At 50.6% G+C, this 27,115-nt stretch overlaps 2 long non-coding RNA genes across 4 annotated transcripts; both read left to right on the top strand.

The window, feature by feature from the left end:
- Positions 1–31: 31 nt before the first annotated feature.
- Positions 32–26,842, top strand: LOC118968478 (uncharacterized). 3 transcript variants are annotated; one of them, XR_012129686.1, is made up of 6 exons: positions 34–266; positions 1,153–1,255; positions 1,529–1,666; positions 2,933–3,004; positions 4,861–5,082; positions 26,325–26,842. It is a non-coding gene; the product is annotated as an uncharacterized lncRNA (long non-coding RNA). The 3 variants fall into 3 exon arrangements; XR_005056177.2 differs by having other exon boundaries at positions 32–1,255; positions 2,928–3,004; XR_005056176.2 differs by having other exon boundaries at positions 50–1,255.
- Positions 10,726–13,968, top strand: LOC140848571 (uncharacterized). The gene is made up of 2 exons (XR_012129687.1): positions 10,726–10,833; positions 13,397–13,968. It is a non-coding gene; the product is annotated as an uncharacterized lncRNA (long non-coding RNA).
- Positions 26,843–27,115: the final 273 nt, after the last annotated feature.

Here is a 27,115-nt window from a genome sequence, read left to right as displayed (position 1 = left end):
TTGATTTGCGGAGTACTGGTCTCTCCTCCCCGCCCCTCCGACTCCGTCACCGGGGCCGCGGGGTGATGGGCGGGGCCGGGGAAGCGGACCGGTGGGGCAGAGGGGGCGGGGGCGGGAGCGCGCCGGGCCGTGGGCACCGCGTCCCAGAGCCCGTCCGTCCGTCCTCTCGCGCGGCTAGTCCTCCCGCATTGCTGCGCGCGCTTCCCGCGTCTTCCAGCGTCCCCGGCGCCTCCCGCCTTGGGTTGCAGGGCGCAGCCTCCTGCCAGGTCTCACCGCGCCCGAGCGTCCTGCGCCTGCTCCCGGGCCGCGGCGTCTGCCCCGAGCGTCCGTCACCCTTCAACCCTCCCTGTGGAGCGTACCGCCCGCGGTCCCTCGCGTGGCGGGCGGGCGGTCTGCGCTGCGCTGTCCCCGGGCGTCGCGCGTTCGCCCTGCCCGTCCCTGAGCGGGTCCCCTGCGGGCGCCTTGGCCGGACTGTCGGGGCGCCGGCCGCCCGCTGTGCCGGCTCCCAGGCCCGTCGTAGGGAAGCCGCCCCACGCTTCCTGCCTCCTCGGAGGGGCCGGCGCTCCCCCGCAGCCCCCTAGCCGCCCGGACGTCGCTGAGCGCGCCTTCACTGCGGGCGGTGCGGGCGGCCGTGTTCCCGGGGCCGTCTTCCGCCCTGGGTCTCGAGCTGCCGGGATTGCGTCGTTGATACCCCTCTCTACCATCCCCTCCCTCGTGGTCTCTCCTCTTTTTCTGAAATTCATTGTCCAGATGTTGGGCCTTCTTGACTGGTGGTTTTCTTGCCTGCCCAATTTTCTGTCTTTTTGTTCTACTTTCTAATTTTCTCAATTTGGCAAATATTCTTTCAAATCATCTTCATTCATTTATTATACTTTAATTTCTAAGTGCTCTTTTTAATCTCTGCTCTTTTTATAACATCGTGTTCTTTTTTCATGCGGGTAGCTCCTCTTGTCTCTCAAGACAAATTATGGGATTTTATTTTAAAAGTGCTTCCTATGTAACCTGTGAAAATTGAGAGAAGGAAGCATGGCCGACGTGGTGCGGGAGGCCTGCAGGGGGCGCTCTCGCGTCCACCCTCCGGGCCCATTGCAGACCGCCCAGGAGAGAAGGGCGACTTACAACCCGCACTATTTTTGCCTCTTTCCCACCCAGTAGGAGAAGGGAAGAGTTTCTGTTCCCCAGCTCATCCCCTTAGGGCCTGGCAACAGTTCACGCAAGAGAGGCTCACAACTCAGCCAATGAGCAGCCAGGACAGGTGGGCCTCCCAGTTTCCTCCAATGGCTTTCTGGTTAGAACAACCCCAACCTTCCCCAGTCTCTCCGAAAGCCTTCTCGCCTTTGTTCTCCCACGTGCTTGTCGTTCTGCCATACCTTGTGCAGAATTGCAGTTCTCTGCTGGTCCCAAGTAAACCCTTTTTGCTGGTAAAATAACCGGCAGCTCTATTTTTAAAATTAACAAACCCTGCGTGGATGTTGATTCTTTTGAGATTTTTTTCAGTTGTTTCTCTTTGGTCTCTATTCTGTGCCAGAGGTGTTCCCAGCGGTGTGGGCCTCGCTGGCAATGCCTGAATAAGGGTGATACTCCAAAACGGTGGTTGCGTCCAGGGGTCAGTTGCTGCCCACGGCATAGGACGATGGGGCAAGAGCCCAGCTGTTTCTTCCAAAGGGTGAGCCTCTGATTCCTTGCTTTGTGCACTGCTTTCTCGGAGCCTAGCGGGGAAGGGAGGCTGGGAGGCTAGGTCTGGTCTCACACTCCTTAAACACTGTTCTGTCATGGCGCCCTTGCCGTCAGGAGTGAACTTAGGAGTGCAGACTTGTAAGACCGCCTGGTTGCATGGGCCTTCGCGTTCAGTATCTCCAAAAAGAAGTAATTCCACAGGTGCCAGGCCGGGACTGGAGGATAAGCACGTTCCTCTGGCCTCGTCAGATGGAGGAGGCAGTCTAGGGATCTAGTGTTTCCAGGCCTGTAACCTCTTTTCATCTCGCCCCATCTGGAATGTATGGTGTTCCCAATTCCTGAGCCTTTGTGAGGTTCTGCAACTTGTGACCAGGCTGCTTCCCGGCCTTGTCTTTCTTTGAACACACTCGACACTCAGGGGCTCAGTTTGCTCTGGGCTGAGTGAGTTTTCACTAGCCCATCTGTACCGCTGCGTCCGTTTCCTAGGGCTATCATAACAGAATACCACAACCTGGGTGGCTTAAAGCAATGGAAAGTTAAGTCTCTCGGAGTCACAGGGGCCCCTTCTGGGGCGTTGAGGGCCCACCTCTCTGAGCTCTGGCACCTGCTGGCCGCCCTTAGCTGTCCTTGTCCCATACATGCATCGCCCCAGTCTCTGCCTCTCATCGCGAGGTCTTCTCCCTGTGCAACTGTTTGTGTCTAAATTTTCCTCTCTTTGTAAGGACACCTGTCGTTAGGTGAGGGCCCACTCCAATTCGCTGACCTCATTTTATCCTGATCACTCCGACATAGACCCTATTTCCAGATAAGGTCACAGTAAATGCATCTTTTGGAGGGAGACAACTCAGCACATGGTTACTGAACTCGTGGACATTTTTATGTTTTCTCTCCTCCTGTTCTCTTTGTCTTGTGGGTTTATGTCCTACTCCGTTTTACACTCTATAATTTTGTTTTAGTGATGCTTCACAAGGAGTGGAGGAATGTGGATGTTTTCAATATGATATGTTAACTGGAGGATGTATTATTGATATACTTCAGTTGAATTGTACCCAGTTGGCAAATGAGACCTATAAAAACTTCACTTGCTATGCGTAATTATAAGTTCATAACTACAACTTTGCTCTGAATAGTCCAGATGATTTTGTCATCATTTTTGATAGAATGTGAGTGAAACTTTTATTTTAATTCAACATTTGACAGTTAATGTCTTTCATTCTGTTTGCTTATTTATTCCACACTGATTTTGAAAGAACAGATAGGTTTGACCAAATCTGGAATACTTCTTCAGGGTGTCAATGTCCACCATCTTGAAACAAAGTAATGAGTGGTAAGTGTTTTAATTTATCATTGTTTTATTTATATAGCCACAGGAATAGCAATTTTTGGCAGAATTTAGTGCAACTTAGTGTTCCAGGGTTGGTACATAACAATACAGTAATGTTACAGGAGAACATGGGAGGCCCCAGCCCTTGGGCCTGCATGGCAGTGGAGGGTTCATGGCTGCACACAGGCCAGAAATCAAATGCACTCCAGGTGCGGCATGAAGCCAATTCGTGAAGAGGTGGAAGGTACAGATTATAGAGCAAAGCAGAATGGACCGCCCCATAGGCAGAGCAGCCCTCTCCTGGCGCCTCGTTAGTGCCTTCACTGTAAATGAGTATGTAAAGCAGGGGGTGGAATAGTCACAGTTCCTAGGGAAAGATTCTTGGAAGAGGGGGTCTCTTCCTTATTAGGTCTCTTTGGGAGGTCATCTTGACAATGTAAACTGTTGTGGCTGAGGGCTGTGATTTTCACTATGAGATTTTAATGAAGTTAGAGGTCTGTTCCTGGTCAAATTGCATACCATCCTAGTTTAGTCTAGTTCCAGCCAGTTCCTATCCCAACTGGTTTGTGAGTCTCAGCCCCACTGCCCACCTCTGCCACCATTCCTCCCGTGGCAGCCAGGGACCTCGGACTTTCTGCCGCTTCACCCTCCCAGCCTCGGCATTAGCTGTGCAAGAGCGCTGTTCTTCGGGCCTTAGACATACTGACTCATTTAATCCTCGTGAAACAGTAGTTACCTCAAGGATTGTTGTCTCCGTTTGATGCCGGGGTTCTTGTTCACGAAGCCGAAGAGTGAGCTTCACAAACGCTCAAGGTAGGAGAGCAAGGGACAGGCTTTCATTTAGAGATAGAGTGAGAGGACAGGGCTCCCGGCTCACGCCAGGAGGGGACGAGAGAGCCCGTGGTTGGCTCATTGTCTAGGGGTTTTATGCGTGGTTGAGAATTTTCAGGAATCAGGGTGAAGTTAGGAGTGCAGACTTGTAAGACCACCTGCCCTGCCCTCAAGGTGGGCTGGGCTGTTGTCTGTTTGCTTGGGTTGTTTATAGTTGAGATTGCTTACCAAAAGACTACTTTTAGTAGAGAAGGGAAAATAGCACGTAGTTAAAATTAAAATAAACTGGGCCTTTTAGCAGGATAAGGTAAATTTTACATTGTCACGATGTAATTGATAGAATAAAGTGATGGTTTGTGCTGAGATACCCTTCGTTATCTGCAGAACACTCAAACATTCCAGGCCAAGTTGCTCCTGGCCTTTTGAGCTTTAAGCGATTTCACTGAAGAATGTCTATATTCCTTGTCATGTATACAAATCTTTACCCTAGAGAATTAGTGTGACTCTGACTTTGCATAATGCTTAACACAGAGTTTTGACAGGGACTTCTTTGCATATTGTTACATTGTTCTGACTGAATTATCTTGCTCCGCTTTTTCTCCAGAGGCCCTCACCCTACTCTGCCTAATCCCATGGTCCCTGTCTCACGGTTACAGACACGGTGACTAAGACGCAGAGGGGCTTGCTGAGCTGCTCAGGGTCATGAGCACGGAAAGTGGATTCGTACCCAGATAGTCTGCCAGGCCAGGGTCGTCTCAGCACTCTGCAGTACTGTCCCTGCAGCCGTCAGTGCAGTTATGGAGCATCCCTCTAACTGCACTGAAAGATCCGTAGTTCGGAGAGCCACTGGCATTTTTATCCTGTGGAATGACTTGGGGATTCCATCTTTTTGACTGTATTCTCTGACCCCTTGTAATCAGAGAGCTCTGGGCCCTCTGTTTTCCAAATGGTCAGTAAAACAGGAAATGAGGATATGTGACAATAATTATTTTCTGCTGCCTCCTGTCACTTACCTTCTTGTCTGCCAGGGTGTCGAGGGAGGCCATCAGGAGGTGCCACAGCTGGTTAACCCTTGAGCTGGACCTGTGCCGTCAGAGGTGCCTCACCCCTCCCCGCCCTTGGAACGTGAGTTCTGCCTGCCTTCCCCACACTACAAGCTGCCCCGAGGACACAGCCTTGAGACAGTGAAGTGGTGTCGAGACCCTCTGGATGGTACAGGACTGAAGCCAGATGAAGCCTCTGCATAATCGGTAAGATCCTGGCGGGCGGGAGGAGAGATCTGGCCATGCAGTGCTGGGAACAGGCTCCTGTGTCAGCCCCTCCATTGTTAAGCCTGCCCCTGCCCTCCGGCGCGGCCCGCCTCTTTCTGTGGTTGCTGTGTGCCCAGGGGCCGATCTGTGAGCCAGCATAGGGCTGGGGGCGCTCTGCCAACACCCGTATGAGGGAGTGGTTCAAAATCATGAATTCTCATCTTGCCAGTCCTTTGTCTTCTTTTAGTGAACTGGTCTTAAATAAGATCCTCTTGAGATTTGTATCATTGAAAGATAATTATTTTTAAATAAAAGTTAGTTGGTGTGACAAACTGAAGTTTCCCCAGAATTTAATTACAGTATGTCCATAGATTTGTACAAATGTGTTGACCTTGCTGGGGAGAGAAAATTATATTTATATGGATTATTTTTCTTTTGTTTGAAAAGAAAATTTCAAATTGAGGGTAATCATTATCACCAATGTCCTTTGCCATAGATGTTTCTCTTGGTGAGGGTGCCGGTGGGCTTCTGTAGAAGTGACTGTGTTACAGGCGGTGGATTGTAGAATTTCTTGGCTCCTGTCTTCTCGAAGGAAAGAATTCAGCCCAGAGGCCCAACAGGGAGTTAGAGCCGCGCGGGGCTTCATTCCGCAAAGCAAAGGGACTGACCCGGGGTGGGCGGCCGCTGGCCGGGCTTCACATGTGTCTGACGGGGCCTCTTGGTTTCCCCCCGCCCCTCCTGTCATCCTCACGCTGTCCTCTGGACCCGCCTTGTTCCGTCCCCTTCAGCCTCGAGTCTGCTCGTCATCCTTCCCACGGGTGTCTCCGGGCACCGCCGCGGGGCCCGAACCGCAGCCCGAATGATACATGAGGGAAGGGGGGGGGCCTTCCGGAGGTGCGTGCACTCTAAGGTCGGGGAGGCCCCGGGGACCCCGTCTGCTGCTCATCGGTTTGTGCTGAGCCACACAGGGCTGGTCTAAGGGGGACAAGGTGGCCTCTGGGCGGAGACCCTCTGGAGGCCGCGTAGCCGCCTCCGTTCTCCCCACCTGCTCAGGTCTGTCTAACTGCTACTCTAACAATTAGTGATTGCCCCGACCTTTGATTTTCCCTGAAGGAATTATAATATGATATTTAGAATAGATGTTTTTACAAAACAGGAATAGGCTCAAAATACAGAGAACGAACTGGTCATTGCCATAAGGGAGCGGGTTGGGGGAAAGGCAAAACAGTCAAAGGGGATCAAGAGGTACACACTGCCGATTATAAAATAAATAAGTCATGGGGATGAAATGTACAGCATAGGGAATATAGCCAATAATAGTGTAATAACTCGGTATGGTGACAGATGGTACCCACACTTACCACCTGGTGAGCATTTCGTAAAGTATATAATTGTTGATCACTACGTTGCCCACGTAAAACTAATATTGTATATCAATTATTTTTCAATAAATATATATGTTTTATGTAAGTATATGTAAAAGTTACATGGATCTGATTCTGTAGAATTCTAAAGAGTGAGAATTCAAACACAGGCTACCAGAATTATACAGTGACAAATAAATAAGTGAAATGTTAAGGTGGCCTAGTTTGAAGTTCTTACCACATAAAATGTTAGAAAAAAAGATCCTCACCACAGTGCAGATTTAGAAAACACGCAGAGCAATAGCAGCAGCTGCGAAAAGCAGATCTCTCAGAGCCACAAGTTACCAGACTTACTGGCTGGGTGGGAGGCTGTTAGTGAAAACATTAATGAAAGAGAACGGAACAAGTGTCCCTATGTGTTCTTTAGAGGACTGACTGACTCTAGTAGTCAGCTAACTTTAAGCTCCTGAGCAGAGAGAAATTTTTTAAAAGAAATATTTATTTCCAATCTTTTAAATGCTTTCAGGACCACAGATGTCACATCTAGCCTCTCGAATAAACACTTCTTTCTGCATTTGTCACGAGAGCTGCTGCAAATCAAAGCCAAGATGGGGTGCATGTAGGATAACAGGCCTTGGGGTGCCGCCAGACCCTCAGCAAGGGGGCACGTTCAGGGCATGGGAGCCCACAGAGGGGCACACGTTTGAGGAGTGACAGCCCTAGACGAGCCCATTCACGAGGCTCTGAGTGGAAACTGCGCATCCCACCGACCGGGGACGAGATGAGTGGAGTAAGGCTGTTGTCTACCCTGAAGAGTGACACTGGCTTCCACAGACCCTGGCCCCCAGGGCCTTCACATCCCTGGCCTGTCCTATAGAAAGGACTCCTGTTAGGGACTGTTGAACATGAGGGACCTAATTAGGGGTAAAGATTTAGTGACTGTGGTAGGTCCAGAGAAGAAGAGGTGGGAAGCATCAGGTCAGCAGTCAGCAGGAGTTTCGGGCAGGCGGACCCGCCGGCGGCCGCGCCAGAAGGCTGCAGACGCGCTCTCCCGCTCACCTCTGACGCACACTTCTACCCCATCTGTGACCTCCTGGCCCCTGCAAACCTCCTGACTGGACAGGGACAGGCTCTGGAGGAGGGGAGGTGACCCAGCTGCCGCGTCCCGGGGCTCACGGCCTCCCAGGGAGGCCTGCAGACGGAGTATAGTCAGGGTTCCCCTCACTCCCGTGGAAGAGGCATGGAAGCCGGTGAGTCATCGCCACACACCCGCCTTCCAGACACGTTGCTGCAGATCGGTCTCCTTAAAAGGTCTGCCCCAGTCATTGTATTCCTTGAGTGTCATAGAGTTGATCAGACCTAAATTCTGACCAAGTAGTGTTGTTACCAGGAAATAACAAAAACACAACAGGACGGAGTCGCGAGGACCATGCTCAGCTGACACTAGGCCGTTAGTGGCTGACGTTCCTGAAGCACCGCAGGCACCGGGCGGCTGAGCACGGGGAGGCATGCAGACAGGAGATGCGCGCAGCTACAGGAAGGGTGCAGCCGATTTCCGATCATCTAGGTGGCACCTAAATTAGGTGCGGGGAGCCTCAGGAGTGGTCCGTCCGAGGCCAGCTCCTCCCCAGCTGCGACCCTGCAAGATGAAGCCGGGTCTGTGCTTCCACTATACAGTGGTGCAGGCGTAAGACAGACGCTCCCGTCCCAGTGGGGAAGCAGGACAGGAAGGGTTCTGAGCAAGGGCAAACACCCACAGGGCCGACCTCAGCAGCCCATAGGTGCGAGAGTGATCTTTGACTTAATGTTCTGCCCTCTCGGTCCTTTGGGGTGGAGGTCCTGCCTTCCGGACACACTGGGGCAGGGACCCACCTCTGCCGTGTGGGGTTTGGGCCCCAGTGCTCTGGGCGGCTCTGGCCACGATGTGCTGGGCACAGCCCACGCCGTGGCTCTCCTGGGTTGGCGTCATGTGCCTGGGCTCTCCTACAGTGGAACTGCATACCGGCAACTCCAGTCTGGGGTTGTGGAGGTGGTTCACCGCCTCAGTTCTGTGGGGCCATCTGTGCTGGTTCTCTGCCAGGACCCTGAGGCTTCTGCTGGTGTCCCTAGAGGGATGGGGGAGGTAGCTACCTCCCAGGCCTTGCTGGCGTGGCAGAAGCTTCACCAGGGCCTGCCGTGGCCCAGCAGGCATGGCAGAGCCATGATGGGAGGCACACCAGGCGGTGGGCCTGCCTTGAGACTGTCTGTCCCCGGGGCCCGTGCCCTCTGGGCCTGTGATGCCACGAGCCACTCTGAGGCTCTCCTTGTCTCAGGAGTCATTCTTCCATCACTTTGGACAATAGGTCTTGGCTGGTGGGAGTTGACAGCAAATACACATACTTGGTCTTTGCCCCAGTTCCTGGCACAGGGGCCCTAAAACCCTTGTGAGTCCCTAAGCGATGAGAGCACGAGGAGCATCTCTTGCTCTCTGAGTGGCTCTGGGTGGGCCCTGGATGCGGGCTGGTCACCAGTAAGACCAGCCATGCTGGGAAGCTTGGGACTTTCAGGAGGCGAGAAGGGCTGGATTCGGAGGTCATAGTTGAGTCTACAGGAGGAAGCCTCCGTGAAGTCCCGGGTTCCCAGGGGCAGGGGCTTCAGGGACCTTGCAGATGGGTGAACACACCTGTACGCTGGGAGGGTAGCGCACCCCACCTCCAAGGTGGCAGACGCTCCTGCGCTTGGGGCCCTCCCTGCCCTCATCCTGGGCATCTCCTCACCTGGCTGTCTGTCCGTATCCGTCATCGCATCCTTAATAAACTGGTAAATGTCAGGTGTTTCCCTGAGTCTGTGAGCCGTTCTATCCAATTAACAACCTGAGTTGGGGTCTCTGGAACCTCAGGTTTACAGCTGGTCGGTCGGAAGTGCAGGTGACCACCTGGGCTTGCGGAGACACCTGAAGTGGGTGGGAACAGCTGGTGGGACTGAGCGTCACCCTGTGGGACCCGATGCATCTCCAGGTAGACAGTGTCAAGACTGAGTTAAAGTGCAGGACACCCCACAGGTGTGGAGAGCTGGTTGTGGGGAAACCCTGCAGATCTGGTGTCGGCATCTTGTGTGCGGTAACAGGAGGTGAGCAGAGGAGAGGCCCAGGAGAGCAGGTGGGGGCTTGTGTTTGGGTGGCTGGCCGGTCTCCCCACCATCTTGAAGAGCAGCTCCTGGCTCTGCTGCCCTGGCTGCCCCAGACTGGTCTCCTTATCATGTTTGGCATGTTCTCTGTGTTCCCTCCCACGTGGGCTTTTCTCATTTTTTCCTATATGGATAGGCTGAGAATTTTCCAGCATTTTCTTTAGGTTCCGCTTCCCTTTGGATCAACGACTGCCCCTTAGAGCCATCCCTCTCTTGCCGCAGTTTACGGTAGAAGCCGAGAGGAAGCAGGCTGTTCGTTCCTGCTGTGTTTCGCTTTGACACTTCCTCATCTGAACGCCCAGTTTTATTGCTCCCAGGTTCTGTCTCCCACAAAACACCATGGCATGATCGTGGTGCAGCCAAGTTCCTGCCCCGTTGTAACAAGGACCCCTCGCTCCACTGTCCGTCTGTGGTCTCATCACAATGGCCTTTACTGTCCAAACCTCCACCCAAATCCTGCTCGGGAAGACTGAGACACTCTCCCAGAAGACCCGGGCTGTCTCTGTAGCTCCCTTCTTCTCCTGGGCTCCCACCAGAACCGTCCACAGTGGTCTGTCTGGGGCGGTGCGTGTTTTTTCCTGCCTGCGCCTCACAAGCCTCCCAGCTTCTGCTGTTACTCGGTTCCGAAGCTGCTCTCACGTCTCTACACACTTGTTACAGGAGGGCCCGCTCTAGGTACCAGTTCCTTGGCCTGTCCTGGCTGCTGACACAGAATGCCACAGGCAGGGGAGCACCTAACAACAGACATTTATTCCTCATCGTTCTGGAGCCTGGGAGCCCCAGACCAGGCTGTAGGCAGACCCCGTGTCTGTGACCCTCACCCTCGACCAAGGTCATCCTATCGCTGTAATCTCAGAGGCAGAGGAGGCGGGGGACGCCCTCTATAGGGGCACCGATCCTAATCACCTCCCTAGGGCCCCACCTGCCAATACCGTCACACTGAGGAGTAGGTTCTCAACATGGATTCGGGGCTCAGGGCTGGGTGGAGGTACAAACACTCAGTGTACGGTGCCTGCCGCATTGTTTCTGGATAAATGGAAAATTCTGTTTTTTCATTTAACATTTGGGAACTTGGGGCCATGGAAATAGGCAGTTTTCCTTTTTTCAAATATGTGCATTTTCTCACCGCTGACACGGCTCCTGGATCCCAGGCCTTTCCTCTAGGGGAACCACCATCATGAAATGGAAGGAAATGGTGTCAGACGCCGTCTGCTAAGTAGAGGTGAGCCCTGGTCTTCTTTCCTTAGGTTTTATTTTCTCTTTGTAAGAAAATACGTATTTGTCACAGTGCCGTTTATTCCCAGGGCCTTTAGATGCAAAGCATATCAGCATAGCTACAGCCCCAGTGAAAGCCCTTTCTGTGCTTTCCGGCTTAGGTTGGGGAAAATGTGCTGGACTGAATGAGCCGCAGGAGGGCTCCACTGCAGTTTCTGGGGGAAAAAACCCTACAGTGGTACTTTTCTGGCTCAGAATTGTATCTCTGCAGTTTTCAGTAGGTCAGAACTATATACAAATGTGGCATATGAAGCCAGGGAATGTAGCCCAGGTACATGGACAGTATTCACTAGGAAAAATTCCAGAGACTTACCTGGAAACCTACAGTATGTTTCTGTGGGAAATACCATAAAAATGAGACTCGAAATGAAAACTCTATTTATATATTTTATATTTCTTTTGGACATTTAAAAATTCACAGCAATAGTTCATATTCACAATATACAAGTGATAGATGTCTAACGTATGAAAAATACACCAACAATCATGCATTACCCACTATTTTTCTTCTTGTCAACCAAAAAGACTTTTATTATAACCCAATCTGACTGGCCAGGTTCTGCATATCTTTATTTTAATCTATACCAGTGCTTCTAACATGTCTACAGGATGGTAATAGCTATTATAAAAAGAAAATTATGTGGTCTTCCAGGTGAAACAAAATTGAATGTAATACCTTATTGCAGAACTTATCTGTACCTCACTCTGAATCTCCTACAGAGGCAGTTTATATATATTTGGTCTCTTCTTTAGGGACTAAAAGCAAGGTTTCAAAAGATACTATATTAAAAAGAAAATGCTTGAGAAGAGAATCCAAAATCCGAGACTGTATCTATTTTGAGTAATGGTAAAAGCCACGTGGAAAACAAACTAGTCGATGCCTGATGCGCTTGGAATTCCCTCCATACCTCACTCACAGAAGTCACAGCACCCCCTGTAGGAATCACATGTAGGGCGGGCCCCCAAAGCCCCCACCCCTCGCCCCACACACTCCGCGGTTTAAGTTCTGACTCACCCTCCTGTAGCTGCTAATGCTGCACTTAGCATTTTATTTGTTTCTTTTTAGTTTAGGGAGAAAAAGTAGGAGAAAAAGAGTCCAGTAAATGCCAAATTTCTATGATGTACATGACTGTATTTTAGGATTAAATGCATGTTAATGATCTTAGACATTAGCTGTGGGGAAGAAGTGGTCCCACTGGAGAGATGAAGGGGAGGCACTTCAAATTGTTGATTTTTGAAGAAAAAGTCACTAGTCTTCAGCATTTCACAGGATATCATTTATAAATCACCAAACATAACAATAGGTAATATACACTTAAAAAAATAAAGGCATCTTTGTGGCTATATGTCACTGCCTGAGAGCTCACTGAAAATCATAATGATTGTTTTTCTCTGAGCAGATAAATTAATTTCTTAGTTTTGACAGATCCATCCTAGGTCATCCTGGTCTGTCTTCCCTTGTGTGGTTCTGTTGACTATTCTTTCTCCCCTCACTCGTCTCCCCCGACAATCCCGCCCTCTGAACGTGCCACAAGATTCGTCCAAAGTGGGCTGCCTGTGGGAGACCCTTGACTGGCATTTTTATTCCTCTGGGGTGTGGACAAGGAGAGTGATGGGCAGCCCAGGCCCCTGCGCACAGGACGGTGCAAATGCAGGCACTCCTCGCACAGGAGCTGCCAGGTCAAATCCTGCTGCCGTAACAGACAGGGAGGCCCAAGGGAAACTTGCCAGACGGTCACTGTGGGTTGGGGGCAGGTGGCCGAAGGACACAAACGGGACACACGTCCCCACTGGTCCACCAACCCATCTTCCAGGACCTCCTACTGAGATGATACCCTCCACCAAAATGGGATGCATGTCAGCCCATCCTTTGACTGTCCTTTGCCTTTCTTTGCTGTGTTCCCTTGTTTATGTCCTCCTCCAACGCCACCTCCCGTTTTGGAAAGTTCTCCCCAGGGTTCTGCAGTGGGCAGTGTTGTTTTGAATCCCTGATTCTTGACTTCGCATTTGACCTTTTCCTTTGCTAATTTCTCGTAGCACTAAGTCTTTTGACGACGGCCCTTTGGTCTGGTTACTTGTGTATGTTTTGCCGTCTGAACTAGAAGGAAAGGAAAATTTCCGATGGCAGGGAGTGTGTCTTATGCAGGAACCAGCAGCGTGCTCTCTGTAGAGCAGACATCCCGTAGATCGTTATTAAATCAAATGAATGTTTTCATTCACCAGTTAAGTGAATCGATGATTTGGGCAGTCAAAAACCAGCTTGGCCATTCTTAACTTACTCCATTACTCAGGTGGAAGGCATTAAAGTGTCCAGAGGAGTAAAAGGGAGTTTGGAGAATTCTGCTCCTGGGGTCCCAGAAGCCCCTGAGTGAGTGGGTGCCCAGCTGTGGGCATGGGGGCCAGCAAGGAGAGAGGAGCAACGAGCCCCATCTCCCCACGGCATCTTAGCCAAGAGGGAAGACTGTAACTGTAACTTTTAATGAAGATTAAATTTCAATTTATTGCAACAGATTAGACCTGTCATCACTGAATCAAGATTAATTATTAACAACTTGACATTGCCAGAAGACTTTGTTATTTGAGAGTGACTGTAAGAGTTTTTATCCAAATGCAAGGGGCAGTGCCTGCTACAAGCGTGGATCTGAATGGTCAAACTGGAGAACCCCGGGGTCCTGGTGCTGATGTAATGGTCTCATGCGGTTGCCGCAGTGCTGACCTTGGCCTGTTGAACAGCAACTAGAAGCAGCTGCAGGGAGGGGATAAAAGCCGTCAGAGGGAAGCAAAGGCCATGAAAGGAAGACCCGCTCCTTGCAGACGGGAAGGAAATGCTCCTGTAGGGCCACCCACCCAATCCCGTCCCACCGAAGCTGTGGATGGTCGCACCGGTCTGCATCTCCTACTTCTCCCCTGCCCCCAAGTGGCAGAGCCCTCTCGTCTCCTGCAGCTGCCAGGCCGAGGCATGCCCGACCTTCGCTCCCCGGGCCCACAGCACCCACGCGGAGCCGGCACTCCCGCTTACCAGGCTCTCGGCACAGTTCCGGTTCTTCTAAATCTTAGATTGCTTTTAAAAAGTTTCTATTGGGCTGTGATTGTCATTTGCCATGATATTCAGTGCAAACAGAGGTCCTTTTTTTCCGGGGGATGCTTTTAGGGAAGTCATCGCGTAGCATCTGTCACAGAATGAATTGCTGTTAAAACCAGTTGTTCATAGGTTATACCTCTTGCTGGCAAGCCCCTGAGATTTTATTACTTATATTAGCTACACTTGAGGTCCAGTTGAGACCAGAGCCCACAAATTATTACATGTGAAATTAAGTGCCCTCTCCAGCGTCCATTGGAGTTGGCTTGGGGAGGAAAAATGCATGTCGGGGGCTGCCGAAGACAGGGAGGGAGTAGGAGGCTTGTTTCCTTTCAGTTTCTAGGGTCTTGTGGGGAAAATGGAACTTTCTGACCAGGATTCCCCCTGGTCTGAAAAGCGCCCATCGTGTGTATAATAAGAGCATGTTTGCACGTTTATGGGATGTTTTCCGTGCACACAGCACATGGTCCCTCTCGGGAGGACCTGCGCAGGGGAGGCGTGGGGAGGACACACCCATTCCCGCCTCCCCTCTGTTCCTGGTGCGTGATTGGTCAGCCGTCTGCCAGTCACCGGGGACCCGCCCACAGTGTGTGCCCCCCCCCCACCCCGCTCCCCCCCTCCCCGTGCTGGGAAGCAGCGGGCGGCCGAGGAGGTCCGAGCCGGAGCCCCTGAGCTCCTGGAGACCCAGGCCCGCGGGGAGCAGGGAGCTTGGCAGGCCGGGAGCGAGGCCGAGGGGGCCAGGCTCCTGCCGGGGAGCAGAGCCCAGAGCGGCCCGGGGAGGCCTGGGAGCAGCCGGGGGTGCGAGCCACCCGTGGCCGCCGTGAGAACACACGGGGCGCCCCCCTTTACCGCCAACTATTTTTGGTCTCATCGAATTTACAGAGCACCTGCCCTGGGCGGGGATCCCCCCAAACCCCCAGCCCCTCCCGAGCTGCAAGACGAGTAATAATTGCTGATGCCAGCTTGGCTGTAGCGCCCTGGCCACCACTGGGTCAGTGGCCAAAGGCAGAAACTAGGATGAGGATGTTTGTTTCGTCATCTCTGCAATCCTTGTCCCCTATGCCCCTCCTGTCCCCTGGTGGGCCATTATTTCCCACTTGAGAGCCTTGCTGGGGTTCGGAATCCCGGGGTAGTGGCCCCTACGCCAGATTTTCCTGTCCTCCTGCGATGACTTACTGATGCTAAGAGAGCAGCCAGGAAATATGACGTGTAAATCAAACTCAAGGTACAGGGAGTGTTAATGGCCAAATGCCCGACATCTGGGGCTTGAAAGAACCGTTTTTAAGCCATGATGGGAAAAATAACCCTTGGGAGATGCTTGCGGCGGAGGCCCAGCCGGAGCCAGCACCCTAAGGAGCTGGTTTTCACCGGGGACTTGAGGGGAGGAGGGTGTGTCGTTGGGGGGCCCAGAGGAGGGCCGAGGGCGGCTCGACAAGGCGTCTCACCGGCGGTGCTCCCTGGTAATCGGATGGGCTAGTGCGCTGACATGCCTCCCGGGACCTTTGAGTCAGTCTGTGTGACCACCGCAGGCAGCGCGCGACACACGGCTGTGCCAAGGGTGGCCCCTGGCATCGCTGTGTCTCCCCGCCCTCCTCGGGGGCGCCTGAGCTGGGCGAGGGGAGGCCCCCGTGCAGCCTGGGGGCCCTGCAGCTCGGTGTCCATTCCCGATTGAAGAAGGGTGACCTGGAGAAGGGAAGTGAACCGTTTGCTGTGCTTCTGACGACCAGGGCGACTGGAGCGGCGACGACCACAGGCTCCAGAGCCGCCAGGGCGTCCACGGCTGGGGCGTCGGGAGAGAGCACAGACGGGCGTGGGGCCAGCACAGGGCCCGGGAATCGGAAGGACTTGAGAGGCTGTTTGTGCATGTAGACCCCAACCCCTAACACTCAGAAATAATGCAGGAGGACGTCCCAGGAGCTAAGCCCTGCGTCATAAGGGCCCGGGTAGGAGTCAGGCTGGCCTGAGCTACACCTCTGTGTGACCCGTCAGCACGCAAACGCTGGTGAGGCCGTGCCAAACTGCTTTATATCGGTAAGAAAGGTCCGTGGCATCTACCAGCTGCTGGCAGGGCCTCTCAGAGACTGCTCTTTTCTTGTCTTTACCGCCTTCCTGGACCGCGTGGTTATTCCCTGGGTATCTGGGTTTCAAACACATCCTTGATGTCATCTGCGGGGGCCAGGAACCAGGCCGGAGGATATTTGTTTACTGCCCCCGCTCAGGTTTCATCTTCCTTCTCGTGGGGGTCCTCTGAGCTCCCACCCTCGTCTCCAGACTCATTACTGCTCATGAATAAGATAGGCCTTGGGAATGCCGACAGACATCATTAGCAGAGCTGGGAAAACACCAGAGCCATGATGTGGGCTTCTGTGCTTGCCGCCGAGGTACCTGCCAGTCACAGGTGCCATCCCAGGGCTGGGTGAGCTTCGCTCCCGTGTTCCCTGTTGAATGCATAAGCTGGCTCTTGGTGCTTGGGGTTGATCGGGCCTCTGTTGTCCCAGTCAGGGCAGACCTGGTCAGTATCTTAGAGTTTAGTACATAATTGCTTTATAAACAAGTGCTTCTTTTATGCTAAGGTCTTTCCAGATAGCTGATCATTTCTTGGGAGCAAGAGTCCTTTTACACTTGTGGGTATTTCTGTAGTAGTTAGCAGAGCCCAGAACATAACAAAGGCTTAATAAATATCTAACTGCTTCTGTAAAAAGAAAACTGCACAGAGCCAACATTCAGGCAGCATTTACATTCTTGCTGCCATACCTGTTTCTGCTGGAGGAAGGGATTACATTGTAAAGGTGCACTCCCTTTACATTGGAATGTGGCTGGTACGGATCCACACTAGGGAAGACATGGCTGCCCTGTCAACAATTCCGAAACAAGGACTGAGGATGCTTAGGAAAGCTGATGATAAGAGAGACATCTTTTACTTGTTAAACTCAGGCCTATTGTGAATCAGCAGTGGTGGTGAAAGTATGCAGAACGCAAAGGCAGTCGAATGGTCTGAGCAGCAGCAGACGAATGCATCAGAATGAACATGTGCAGGAACAGAATGCAGACGTGAAAAACAAGGCTTTACAGATGGATCCTTATCAACTTACACGGCGAGTGTACCTCGTTTCATTCCCATTTTGTTGGAACACACTTTTGCTAACCATGCAAATAGACATTTACTTGCTGTAGGGAAAATGGAAGTTCCACAGCCAGGAACTTGCCCCTTGCCTGCAGCCGACCTCCGTCTCTGACGCCCTTGCACGGTTGTCATACTGCCTGCGTTTTCTGTGTCCTAGTCTCCTCTCCTTATAAGGACCCCCGTTGTACTGGACCAGCCCAGCCCGCTGACCCCACTCTAACTCTCCTCTTTAAGGTACTGTCTCCAGCGTTCTCAGGTACAGGGCGTTAGGGTTTCAGCGTGAACTTGTAGGGACACATCCCACAGCAGGGTGTCGTTTGACAATAGTGCGCCTGCCTAGTCTTGTTCTATTTATCCTGAAGATGCATAAGCCCCAAGCCTTATTGCAATGTTAGAAGTACATGCCACCTTTCAAACACATAGAAATAATGTCCTTTTCTCAAGTGGTTAAGGTAGTAGCTTTCAGTGAAGGCAGATCAGCTCCTTGCAGCATCAGAGAAATTTCTGGAAGTTTTTGGTTGCCACAGTGATTGGAAGGTGCCTCTATGTGTATTATTTCTGGCACCCACATACTGAACTGCATTAATAAAAATTACAGCTTGTTCTCTGTTTCTATTTTATAATTGTAACAATGTATCAATCATATTTTACCATTTATATTACAATTAGGGTGTTACTTTGGTTTTTTGAATTTAGAGATAAATTGCCAATGAATTTTATATCAGAATTATAATGGTGGCACTACAAAATATTTGTTTTAAAAAGAGATGTTGTGACTCTCTGTACTAGCTGTTAAATTTCTTAAGGGCAAGCATATCCCTTGTTCATTTTCTTTCCCCAACTCTAAGCCTCCTCTGGTACATAGGAGGGGTTCATGTATAGTTGTTCAACTAAATAAATGCTTTCCTTAGCTATTCTTTTATTTTTACTATTGTGGAAATGATGAAGAAGGAGAAATTGTGATAGGTCTGTTTCACAATTAATATTTTCACTGATTTCTACGTACCTTTGAGTAATTTACTATTCATTAATAAGCAGGAATAAAAGGTACCCAGACTGACTGGTCGCAGGAGGTGGGCCAGAGGACGTCTCAGCCTGGTGTCCAGGGAAGAGGGTGGTGCCGTTTGAACCCGTTCCTTGTTTCCACAGAGATTAAGCTGTAGGCTGAGGCTTGCCTCGTTTTGTCAGCACAAGAAGTTGATTCTGAATATTTTCCTAGATGGGACTTCTCATAATCCCACCCCTTCAATTCCCCGAAGAAAAGAAAGAGGCTGTGGAGTCAGGCCTCAGAGCCTCCCGTTCCTCAGGAAGACAAGCACGCAGGCAGGACACCAGTTTGGTGGTCGCAGCGTCCCAGCCCTGCTGCCGGGAGGCCGAGTGAGCTCAGCCGGTGGAGAGAGGGTCAGGGGGCTCCCAGGACCCTCTGTCAAGAGGGGAAGGAGGGGGGACGTGCAGTGGAAGAGGCCGGGCGTGGTGAGATCCTGACCAGGGCCTCGGCTGCCCCCAGGGGAGCGCTGATGCTGAAGACTTCTTTAGTTTTTCTAAATTTCAGGGCTGGAGGTGGGCCGTTTATTTCCTGCACTGACCGGCCCCTGGGTGCAGGCTGAGAGCAGGACCGCGAGCCAGCCGGACTTCTCAGCTGAGACCGATGCCCAGAGGCCCTACCAGGCCCCGCAGGGCGCGGGGGCTCCCGACTCCCTGTCCGCAGCGTCTCTGGCCCGCCATCCTGGGCTTCTGTGGCAGATCAGCAAGTGTCTAGGAGGCACGGGCTGGCCTGTGAAAGTTCTGAGTCCCTCTGACCTGCGGGGTCTCCCCATGTTCTCCTTGAGGACTTGTAGTCTGAGTTGTTTGTCTTTCCTGAAGCCCAAAATGAAACACGAGACAAATGTACCAAACTCTTGACAGTGGCCAACTTAACACCCCGTCTAAAGCAGATGGAAGAGCCTCCCTCCAGCCACAGGAAAGATAATGTTTCCCCTTCCCGGGCTGAGGTGGTGGAGATTCCTGGCTCAGTGAGGGAACTGTCAGAACATTAACACAATTAGCTTAAGCACCTTCTCCTCTCGTCTGCCTTTGGAAGGACCGACCACACCGAGCCGGCAGAGCGCCCTCTCGCTCCTCGTTCTCTTCGTACTTGCTTTCCCGTCTGGGATGGGAGGTTTGTTCTCTCCGCCTCTTCTCAGATCCTCTGATGGGGGTTCTCAGCGTCCCTGGATGACCTCCCACATTCAAACAAGTTTTCCGCAGCTGAAAGGCCCGGGCTCCCTATTCAAACCAATGCTAGCTCTCAGACAAGAATTAAAAGGCTGGCATTTGTTTTCCTGATTAGGAAAAGCTTTCTGCTTTGGGGCCAGAAAATCTATTTTTATTTCAACCTCAGCAGCTGAAAACTTTGTAATACAATGGGCATAAAATAAGCAGGAAATTCTAAGTAATGTTTCCCATGGTTTTGCGTGGCACAGCAATTCTTTCGTCATATATTCACACTGAGCGTCTCTGTCTTTCCAAAGAAATATATGAGTTCTCTGCTCTTCACCTCCCTTAACCTGGATACCAGGATGTTCAGACTGTCACACCAACCAGAATGCTGGAAAAGCCTGTCCCATCATGTTCTGCCCGGAGCTTATGCGGTTCCTTGAACATCCAAGTAAACATGACTTTGTGGGTCCGTCGCCTCTGTCGAAACCTTTGGCTTTGATTTTTCCATGTTGGTTCTCAGCAGCATGACGTTGGAGGACAGAGGGCCGTACGGGTGTGAGATGCCGCCAGTGGGTGCTGGCCGGGCACGCAGCAGCTTCAGGGGAGGCAGTGGAAACTGCAGGCTTATCTCTCTGTGTCGGGCTCTTTCATTCAACATCCACCTTTTTCTGTACGGCTGTAGATGATTCACTGTCTCTGCTGTGTTGGGTGTCATCTTTAAACCTTCCTTTACCTCACGCCTTGCGTTCATTTCTTCGTCAAATCCTGTCAACACAGTCTTCAAATAGATCTAAAATCTTACTCCCTTCTTCCCATTCCTCAGACGTTAGTTTTGCAATCTGGAGCTTTTCAGCTGAAAACAGGTGAGTCGGGTCCCAGGATTTCTGACCACCCTGCGGCCCAACAATCAACATAGGTAGCCACTCACTTCGTGAGCTGTTTTGCCAAAGCTCAATCCTCATTTTGCAGAAATCCAGCCCTGATTTAGAAGCAGCATGCACACCATGCGCCAGTTCCAGGCAGAAACTTTAAAGCCGACTACAGCCATACAGACTGTCTCACAGGCGATGACATCCGTCCACGCCCCCCATTTCTGCTCTCTTTCTCCATCTCTGGAGCAAGTAGACAATACATAATTTATTAAGTAAATGTGCAGGGAATAAAATGACAGAAGTCGATCAAATTCTGGATTGCCAGTGGCTTTGAGGCCACAAGAGGGAGCTGTTTAAATTCTTGTTAAACATGAACAATCGAAAGAAGAAATTTGGCAATCCTAAGGTTAGCCAGATGGACACCTATTTATATGATATTGACTCCGGAATTCCATTTATTTTTAAGCCACAAAAATTCCAGTTCCTTTTATCTGCAATGTAATTTGCATTTTAAATGGTGTTATTAAAGGCAGAGAATTGTTTTTGCCTTAAAATCTAATTTTAAGTCCAATTTAAGTAGTGTGTCAAAGTCTTAAGTATTCAACTAACTGACAGAGATGAAAATCCCTTCCAAAATGAACCTATTTCCTAAATACATAGTAAATAGCCTTAGGGAGGAATAAGCTTTTCTTTTAAAAAATTGCTGTTTCCTTCAATAGCTGATCTATCTATAAGATTTTAAATATTTGAGGAAATATCTGCACATCAGCAGGACTCCTAAAGAAGCCAGCAAATTGTGGCTTGAGAACTGGTTTCTTAAGAACATTGAAATCCGATTATGGGTGCGTTCTCATAACGGTGATTCAGCTGTATGGCAGCCGCCTGGCAGCCCTCGTAGTCACCTGCTGGGTGGCCTGTGGACGGGGACTGGCCCAAGGTCAGGAGTATCTTGTCCTTTGGAGAAGCTGGGAGAGGCCCACAGGCGCACTGTTTGGCGTCACATGACCAAAAATAAAAGGACACAGTAAAGCTCACTGAGTGTACACAGGCCAGCCCGTGAATCCCGCACAGCCCTGAGGGGCCGCCACGGCTACTCTTTCCATTTTACAGGTGAGAACGCTGAGGCTTGGAGAGAAGGGTTAAGTGACTTAGGTAAGACGACAGAGCTGCCCAATGGCGAGCCCGATGTGAATGCCCCTTGGAGTCGCCTCTGTGAGTGAATCCTACGCCACTGGCAGATCAGACGGGGTCATGTCACTGGACCCCTGCACTGACTGATTCCTCCCTCGAGAGGGCCAGACCTGTTAGCCATATTGAACACCAGGACTCCATGAGGATTCTCTTCTTCCCTGAAATGTTTTGTGCTAAGGGGGAGAGGACAGCTTTTACTATGAGAAGGTTCCCTGGAAATACTTTAAATATAGGCTGTTCAATTAAGTTGTTTAAAGAGCAGCTGTATCTGGGATGGTCTTCAGCAAATAGTGAGTGTTGTAGAGATGCTCGTTTCCTGCAGACTCACTGTGTAATGTCGAGTGGGGGTGCACAAATGTGTGACTCATGAAGACACTCTCTGATGTTGAAAGAGAAGCCATCAAAAATGTTCGAACTGGTGATTTTTTAAAAAATTCCTTTATTGTACCGGAGTCATGTGGAGGCTGTGCTGTGTTTCGAGGGACCATTCAAACATGTCCCGTGAGCAGAATCTAAATATTGTCCTGGCGCCCGGTGGGTCCACGGCCCTGAGTCCCGAGAGAAGCGTGGGGGCTGCGCCGTCTCCTCGCTGCCCCTCCAGCCCTGCCCCAGGGGCTCTCTCAATACTGGGAAAACCGAGTGGTCTTGCTCGCAAGTGAAAAAGGCATTCCTGAGTAGAAAGACAAATGGCCCGGTCTCATTTTTTTTTTTTCATGTATCTCCAGGTCTATATTAAAATTTTTCTTATGAGCCAGACCTGGACTTTGAGTAAGTCTTTAAGAGCGACTGAAGGTCATGCTGCTCAGGGTCCTATGTTTTCTGTTGTGAATGTGGCATTGATCTTGCTGCCTATAAATTTCAGCGGTGACCAAAGTCCGGCCCCAGAACTGGGCCTGGACATCATTTTAATTTAGAAACATGTTCGAATACAGCAGCAGATATGAGAAGGTTCCCTGGAAATACTTTAAATATAGGCTGTTCAATTAAGTCTGAATTTTAGAACAATACAAATAATTTTTTTAGGATAATCCTGTCCCGGGTAGTACATGCGAGATGCATGTAGTAAAAAATTCGTCCTTGTTTCCCTGAAGTCCACGCTTAGCGGGGAGCCCGTGTCGTAGCCGCTGAGCCTGCAGCTCCTTCTCGCCCGGCCCCACCGGTCGGCGGGGTTGGCGGCCGGGAGGACCTGCTCGGCGTGCGAACTGCGTCGGGTCACTTAGCTTCTCTGAGCCTCGTTTGTTTCTCTTCTGTAAAATGGGGATAATAATGGAATCGCCCACCTCAGAGAATCATCGTCAAGATTAAATGAATTAATGCATTAAAGCACTTGACAATTGAGTAACACTCAGCGAATGTTAGCTGTTATTCTTATCAGTGGTAGTATTGCTTTTAGGGCCGTTCCTTGTCCCTAAAATTGGGGATAATGATAACTCCTCGCGGTACTGTGGTAGTTATGAGAACGAAACAAGATAGTGTATTAAAGGCAGTCAGCAGAGTATAGCCTCCTTCACCAAAACGGGTGAACTTCTTTATGAACGCTTCCGTGTCCCCAGGACTCTCAGAGGATTGTAGAGGGTGGACATACAGCAGTTTGTCCTGTAACTACTGTGGACAGGTCTTTGAGAGTTCCCGAGAGAGGGGGAGGGAGACAGAGGGAGAGGGAGAGACAGAGAGAGAAAGGATCAGAGAGACAGCGAGACAGCGACCGAGAGGAGGCCTTCGTGGATGGCTTCCCTCTCACCCTCATGGTGCCGACCTGTGGCTGAGCTTCCAGATTCACTCAGCAGTTCTGGGTTTGGGCGAGGAGGTGATCTGGGCTCCGCGGGGGTGTACGGGGAAGGGCCTGTCCCCTGGGTGGGTGAGGTTTGGCAGCTTGTGACACTTGGGGGTGGAGGCCGTTCTGCCTGGGGCCACTTGGCCAGGCCCCGGCCCGGCCCGGCTCTGCTCTGCCCGCACACAGCGGAGGGCAGGGCTGAGGGCTCCCTCCGTGGGCGGGAGCGTGTGGCGAGTGGACGGCCCCACCCAGAGGCACTTTGGGAGTTCGTGGCTCTTCCCAAGAGGCCCATCCGCCCCAGAGGAGACGGGAGTGCTGGGGAGAAAGTTATTCCTGCAGAACCCAGATATGTCCGAGGAACTGTTGAATATAAATTGAAGGTCTAATAATTTTTATTATCCATTAACAGCTGAGATAGGGAAGCTGCAGGAACACTGAAATCGGCAGCTACGGAGGGCGAGTGTCTGCAATACTAATGAGGCTTTCTTCCTATTTTCTAACGTGAATCATTAAAAACCGGACAAAAAGAAATAGTGCTTTTCTTTCCAGCGTATTACTCGCTGTGAAGATTGTTCTGTGGGCCATCGGAACAGAGGGCTACTGTTGCATTTCCAGCAGAGGCTGCAGAACGGGACGGGAAGCTCAGAGGCCCGTCTCGGGGCTCAGCTTTGCCTGGAAAGGATGGCAGTGCGGGTGGGCGGAGAGCGGGGCCAGAGAGGCACGTCCGTCCACCCCTCCGTCATGCAGGGGCGCCCCAGGGCCAGAGCCAGGAGGGAGGCACAGCCTTGCACATCCCATACCACCTGCCGGTTCAGGCCCAGGACAGCCTGGACACTCCCCCAGGCCAAGTGCCCGGTCACGGGTGGCCCTGGAATCCGAAGCGTTTCTCCCAGCGCTCTGGCTGTCGGTGGTCTTGTGAGACAAGCGTCCCCCGCAGATGCCAGCTGGTCCTTGCTGAGAGCGTCAGCTGGCTGGAGACCCCGAGGGAGGAGGCACCCCCGCAGGGCTGAGGGAGCTTTAGGCAACGGGACATGGTGGGGACTGGACTTCAAGTGTTCTGCTGCTGGCGGTTCATACATTCAGTTTATCCCTTCCATGGAGCGCGTCCCTGTGGGTGAGGGGGGTAGGATCAGGGGGCTGCCCAGGGAGGGTTTTATGGGCACCATGCAAGACAAAAAGATAAGAATGGCCTGGGGGAGATGGGACAGTCCGCGTGCAGCCGTCGGAGGGGGATGACTCTCTGTGGCGGGCAGCCAGCTCTTGGTGGTGCTGTGGAAGCTAAAGGCGGCCCCCGTTTGCCTGGTCCTCAGAGGAGCCAGCCTGCTTGAGCTACTCCAGGGAGGAAAACTGCTCAGTCTCTTTAAGGTGGCGTGTGTGGCTCTAAGGGGACGAGGGGCCTTAAATGCGTGGACTCGTGTTTAATAGAAGACAGAACACCAGTAGTTTCTGGGTACGTTTTTACAAGTTTAAAATTGTTGTTCAGGAATTGCTGTCCTATGGTCACAGCAGGAATATGCTGCAGAATATTTTTCCAGTGGCAACATCGTTATGATTACCTTTTTTCTTTCCCAGTTGATTTTCAGTAGAGGTCACTCTGGCCCTTTTGTATTAATGAGTTGACACTTGTGAATAGTATATTAATTGCTTTTATCATGACTGCTTTTGAGCTCTTCTATATTTTAAGATTTTTCTACACATTGTTCTAATCATGGTTATGTTAGAAATGTGCTTGATAAACTTTTTGATCGTGATCATATTAAATGTAAACCTCAGATCAGATTGGATCTCACAGATTTTGACTCAGTGGTGTTCAAGTCAGTGACGCTTGGTCTTGAAGTCTGGTTGTTATGAGCACCTTTCTATCAGCAGAGAAGCTCAGTTATGGCCGAATGTGTGAGCATAACTCCTATGGCGTGTGATCCAAATCAGAGTTTGGAACCACATTATCCGTGTGCAGAGGACAGAAAGTCAGGGCTTCGTTGTTTCTTATAAACCAGGATAAAGAGAGAGGCTGGCCTGCTGACACAATCATGAGTTCCAAAGTGGTTTCATTGTGTTTCCTTTGGGACGTCCTTAGTTACTCTTACTCACTTTGTGCTTTTGACTGAAATAGTGGTTGATGATTCTTTTAAAACAGCACATTGCCTTTTAAACCTGGTGTTTGCTTTGTAGAATAACACTTTCCAGCATCTAAATGCTGTTCTTCTCAACTTCACCGTGATTACAATTCGCATGTTAATCAGAGTGGCGCTGCCCAAACAAATCTAACTTCTTTGAGAAGCAAAGGGTTGAGCCACAAACCACGTAAAGTCCCGTGGCTTGGGATGGGACGAACAATTTGGATGTCCATTCATGTTCTTAGTTTTGTTCTTATGAATGACTGTCACTGATTACACATGGCAATCACACGTTGTTAGAGCTCTTCAAAATTGGCAAAATTAGCTTGTCGCGATTTTAAGGTCCTTTAAATGATCTGGGGCCCTGCCTTCATCACACATAATTTGAACACCTGCACTTACAAGCTTTACTTCTACTGCATAGTTCCTATTTCTGCCCCATTGTCATCGGGCAAAACTCTACCTGAGGCTTCCTGCCCTCTGATGGCCCTGTCCTCTTTCCTGCATTTATGCTGCTGCAGAGCTCACTGGAAAATCAGGTATTCAAAACTTTTTCATGGATTCTTATTGATCTCAGGATAAAATCCAAAGTCCTCAACAGGACTCAAAAGGCCGGAAGGACCTGGCCCTGCTGACTGCAGCAGGGCACTCCTGCTGTGTCAGGTCTTCCCTTCCTTTGAGCCTGGCATGGTTCCGCCTGGCATGCTCTCCCCCACCCAGTTTCCAGGTCCCTGTGTGAGTGCCCCTTCCCAGAGGCAACCCTGCAAAAATAAATTCTCAGGCTCATCTCCTCTTGGCATTAATGTTTTCTGTTTCTTCTTGGCAGCACCTGTCAGCATTGTAATCAAGCAATTACTTACGAAATGATTTGTTGATTTCCTTCCCTGATCGAATTAGTCCCATACTGCTGGGAACATTTCTCTTCTGTGCACTGGTTTCTCTGCATTTCTCTGGAGTGTTTCTCTGGAGCCCAGTCAAATGCCTTGTTTATACTGCTCATGCAATGAATATTTGTTGAACAAATAAAGGAAAAACGAGACAACCTTAACTTTAAATATAATTAAATCTTTTTCCTTTTTCAGTTTGTGCTAGTGCATGAGTCAAGTGGTGAAGTGGGAAGGAGCGGAAGCTGATTCCAGCCAGCATCTCTGGGAGTCTCTGGCATTACTGTGCACACACATCTCCTGGGAGCTTCCTGAATGCGCAGCTTCTCAGACTTTATTCTCAGAAACTCGCATCTCATACACTTGGGGCGCTGACCAGGAGTCTGCTCATGTGCTGAGCATCCCGGGGGATTTTGGTGCAGGCGTTTGAGACCCACTCTTGAGAAGCACTGCTGTGAGATGACGATTTTCACAGAAAACCAGGTTGTCGCACTTGCCGCAGTCATGGAGGCAGTTTGGCTGTGGTGACCAACTTCCACATAGCTACCTTGGAAACAGAGTTGGAACCTTGAAGAAAATTTAAAAATAAACCTCTTATAACTGAGTAATAATCAAGATGTAGAAATGATTGAAAAAGTTGCTCATAAAATTGGGTTGGAATGCTGTATCTAAATAATAAATAAACCAAAGGATCTGATGCTCTTTGAATCAGCAAACCAATGAATGTTGATATATGTGAGCGAACATATAAATGAGTTATGATGATAAAAAACTGATTTTTCCAAATTAATCCTTTGCAGAAAACCCAAGGCCTTCCCTTCCCTTCCCCCCAAAAGCATGAGCAGCAGAGATACACGGAGCTTTCCTTGGCAACTATCAGTTTAGTGTCTCTACTATCATTTCTGGCACATACGTCCTGTGTGTTTTACACAGATGGGGATGATTTATACATTGTCCAGTACGACTGTCCACTTGCACTTAATTACAAA

The sequence above is a fragment of the Manis javanica genome, chromosome 3 (assembly GCF_040802235.1).
Source record: "Manis javanica isolate MJ-LG chromosome 3, MJ_LKY, whole genome shotgun sequence".
NCBI classification, from domain to species: Eukaryota; Metazoa; Chordata; class Mammalia; order Pholidota; family Manidae; genus Manis; species Manis javanica.
The sequence above is the reverse complement of the archived record's forward strand: the minus strand, read 5'-3'. Positions and strand labels throughout refer to the sequence as shown.